Source organism: Pinus tabuliformis, chromosome 9, assembly GCF_031772625.1.
Source record: "Pinus tabuliformis cultivar Carrire ecotype Pingquan chromosome 9, CPIR1, whole genome shotgun sequence".
Taxonomy (NCBI): Eukaryota; Viridiplantae; Streptophyta; class Pinopsida; order Pinales; family Pinaceae; genus Pinus; species Pinus tabuliformis.
Window position 1 is genome coordinate 1,651,910,253 of NC_142307.1, and position 4,592 is coordinate 1,651,914,844.

The 4,592-nt window shown below is 39.1% G+C and overlaps 1 pseudogene; it reads left to right on the forward strand.

The window, feature by feature from the left end:
* The first annotated feature begins 205 nt into the window (after positions 1-205).
* On the forward strand, positions 206-2,235 carry LOC149155185 (cytochrome P450 94B3 pseudogene; annotated as a pseudogene).
* Positions 2,236-4,592: the final 2,357 nt, after the last annotated feature.

Below are 4,592 nucleotides of genomic sequence, written 5' to 3' on the forward strand. Positions count from 1 at the left end.
CAAAACCGTCAAATTTGACAGGCCATTAAGTTATAAAATTCCAGCACCATTTTGGAAGCAAAATGGATGTGACGGTGCCCATTACGATAATCACGTGCTAAACGATTGTCAGCGTTTAGTAAGGAGATGTTTGGTGAGAAGTGAAAGAAGGTTGCCATTTACTAACTGGAACCGTGTTGGAATCATCACCATCCTGGGAGGAAATTGGGTATGACGGTGTCCCATGGGCCATCACCCTTGAATATGAAGGTGCCCTGGCAACGCAAATGACGCTGCCGATTAACCTTCACAGAGGAAATTGGAAAGGACGGCGGTGAGGGAATTAGATATGAACGTGCCTACTAATTGGCTGCAAAACGCACATGTAATTCATGCTTCAATGGCATGAATAATGGGAACACGATTTCTTGGCATCGTGCCCCGCACGTTTACAGCCCAGTGTATTTATATGCGGTGTGTGTGTGTTAACTTTCAATCTGTATTTGCAACCCAAGAGCAGAAATGGAGGAATTTTGCCCTTTACTCTCTGTGCAAATCCAAGTCTTGGCAGTTGTTGTGGCGCTGTTGTTTTGTGGGCTTTCTGTATGCAGGCGAGAATTTTTATACAGCCGGAATCTGATGAAGGTTTATGGACCCCAGCGATATCCAGTCGTGGGTTCACTGTTTTCTTTCTGGAAAAATGGCAAGAGGCATATAGAATGGTACACCCAGATGCTGGCCAATTCGCCCACGCAGACCATCGTGGTAGAACGACTTGGTGGAATTAAGACGGTGGTGACCGCCAATCCTGCAAATGTTGAGCACATTCTCAAGACGCGGTTCGACAATTATCCCAAGGGCGAACCTTTCACTGCAATTCTCCGAGATCTGCTGGGCAAGGGGATCTTCAATGCCGACGGCGATGCGTGGCGGCTGCAGCGGAAGGCTGCAAGCCACCATTTCAATTCTCGGTCTCTACGCAATTTTATTGTGAAAGTCGTGGAAGAGGCCACAGATAGACTTCTTCCGATTCTATACGGTGCCAGTCAGAGTGGCGGGACATTGGATTTGCAGGATATTCTGCAGCGATTTTCATTCGATACTATTTGCCGGGTTGCGTTCGGGGTCGATCCCGTATGCCTGGAGGCGTCGCTTCCAGTGTCGGAGCTGGCGCGGGCCTTCGACACGGCGGCGAAGCTGAGCTGCGAGAGGTCCTCTTCGCCGATCCAGATTATCTGGAAGGTGAAGAAGATGCTCAACATCGGATCGGAGAAACGGCTTTCGGAGGCTGTTCGGGTTGTGCACCAGTTCGCCATGGGCATCATCGAGAGTCGAAGAATTGAGATTTGCCGCAACAGTGACACAACGACTTATTCAAAGAAACAGGAGCGCGAGGAGGATCTCCTTTCAAGATTCATGTCACTCACCGACACCAACGATCTGGACAGCGTCCAGGAGGGCTGCTGTTCAGACGAATTTCTCCGAGACATGATCATCAGTTTTATCTTGGCGGGCAGAGACAGCACCTCCGCAGCGTTAACATGGTTTTTCTGGCTGTTGTCATGTCATCCCCAAGTAGAGGAAGAGATATACAAAGAAATAACCGATCTCCTCGCTGCAAGAACATCAGAAGATGCAGAAAATATTAAACCGTCTGCAGTCCTTGTATTTTCCTACGAGGAGCTGCAGAGAATGAATTATCTGCACGCCGCAATCTGCGAATCCATGAGGCTTTACCCGCCGGTGCCCCTCGACTCCAAGCACGCCCTGCACGACGACGTTTTGCCAGACGGGACTTTTGTGCGAAAAGGGACCCGGGTGACTTACCACCCCTACGCCATGGGTCGGATAGGCACCACCTGGGGAGCTGACTGCCTTCAATTCAAGCCCGAGAGATGGCTCAACGACAAAGGCGATTTCGTTCCGCAGAGTCCGTTCAAGTTTGCAGTTTTTCAAGCCGGAATGCGCCTCTGTCTGGGTAAAGACATGGCTTTTATCCAGATGAAATACATCGCGGCAACCCTAATTTCCATGTTCAGGTTGCGGCGCCCTGTTGGTTCGAAAGCCAGAATTCCGAAGCTTGTTCACAGATTGACTTCGCACATGGAAGGTGGTTTTCCCGTCGTTGTTGAAAGGAGGACGAATCCATCGGCCGTTATTTCAGTCCCAACTTAAAACGTTATGCACCATCCGCTCCAGTCTGCCTTGGGCCTATTGTAACTTACCAATAAACTGAATGTCTGTTACTCATATGTTTTATTTAGCGGATCCTTTGCCAGATTTTATGATTCAATGTTTTAAATTATACAATGCGATGCCTGTTATTGTATTAGCTGATAAGATCTCAACATCAACCACCCAATATTAATCAAATTACGAGCCCATTTGCTTGAAACCTGCGTCTGGCAGTGAATCAACGGACTTTGATCAAGCAAAGTTCATGTGAACTGGTAGGTTTCATTCATTAAAAAATAAAAAATTCTGTATAATATTAATGAGTAAATTTCATACTATAAATAATTTAATAGGTAAGGTTTTTCCTTTTTCATAATTTTATTCTTTCATCTCATACATTTACATTTTCGATTTACAAATAGTATAATTAATTTAGTGCTATAAATAAAATGGCTATTATATTAACTATTAAATTTAAATTTAGATAAACATTATTTTATAATAAATATAAGACAAGACAATTAAGTAATAGTCTATATCACATTTTTAATATAAAAAATCATAAATATTAATTAAATTATAATTTTATTTAAAATAATGATTATAATAATAAAACTAATATAAATAGGTATTTAAAGAGATTTTGAATCGTTGATATTTAGACCCATTTATTTTTATCTTTTATTATGAAAATTTTTAATTTGTAAAAAGATTTGTTGAAGTATTATGACCCAATACTATCACTTATTAATATCTCTTAGTTAAAAATCCATAACTCTTTCCTATGACAGTTTACGTTTTTTAAATTAATAAATTAAAAACACATAAATACTTTAGAAATCATTTTCATCTCCGCCTTTGATTTGTCTATAATATTTTATAATATTTTACAAAAATTAACTTCATACCTCCAACTAATAATAATTATTAATTAAATTAGAATTCGACAAATTCCATTTTAAAACAAGTATACCTATCCATAATATTCTGTTTTCTCAACTATTTAATTTATAATATTCTATTTTATCAACTATTTAACACTCATTTTATTAATCTTTATTTTTATTATATTTTCTTGATTATTTGCGGTGTAAGAAATTTCACCCAGTATATTTGAAATCATCACAAATCTTTGCCCGAGGCTTAGTCTTAATTTAGATTTCACAAATCTTATATTTTATACCCACACAGTTTATCAACTTCTTTTAATGATTTACCAGCTTCAGACTCTGACAGTCAACTCGCTTGCAACCAGGACCGAATCTCTCCTGACGTAAAAGCGGATCTCTCGTGAGGTAGATTAAGTTTGTGATTGCCATTACAATATAGAATATCTCTCAGAATCCCTTCTGATTAAATTAAAGTTTGGTTTTCCAATTATTATATTATCTGCTCCTGAATGATATCTTTCAATAACCAGATGTAAGTCCCGAGAGGATCCGTAGACCAAATTTGATTGTGAACTTTATATATATAAAAGTATAAAATTCTGGAGGGGATGGTACTTAAGAAGTTTAGCTGTCAGTGCTATATCATAACCAGATATAAGTATCGAGAGAATCCCTTGATCACGTTTGATTTTCAGCTTTAAACCTTATATAAATACAGTTATATGTTGGAAATGTTCACGCCGTCAATAAAATTATAGAGAATGTATCAATAGCCGTAGTCTTTAACGCGACTTTTTGAAAGCCTTTCCGGCGATTTTTTCCGGTGAAAATCCGGCAGTGATTTATGGAAATCCAAGTTTGATAACTAATTTCTGCACAATGAAACTGTCCCAGGGGTTTTTCAGGGTGCTGAATCCGAATATGCAGTTAAAAAATCATTTTAACTGCAACAAATCATGATTTCAGCTCAATTTCTTCCGCCGGATTCCGTCACCGGAATCTCAAAAAGTCGCATTATAGACAACTCCGTATCAATATTTAAGATATATAAAAACAAAATTTAATTTGTTAAAAAATATCTTAAATTGTTAAGAAAATATTTTAGGTAACTGACGCAGGAGCATCAATTTCAAGGTAGGTTATTTTGTCGCCACCTAAAAAAGGGGTCAGGTAAATTATGAAATATCTCCGCGTTATAAATTAGGGCAAATTAGAATTACCAAAAAATATTATGTAGCACCAAGTGTCCCGATTCTAGAGGAATGGGAGTAGTAGGTTGTTAGTTTGTTAATGAGCTCGTGTTTTAGGTCAAATTGGCCTTTGTCAAAATGACAAGTGCAGGCGTAGATGTCCAAATAGTTCTTGGTTTTCTTACTATATTTTGGTCCAACAATTTTCTTATTATATTTTGGTCCAACAATTAGACATATGCATGTACATAGTAGGTTGAGATAGGCCCTGAAAAGGGGCACTTCTTATAGCTTGAGACCAGACTTAATTGGAATGCATGTATATAGTAGGTTGAGATAGGCCCAGAAAAGGGGCCGT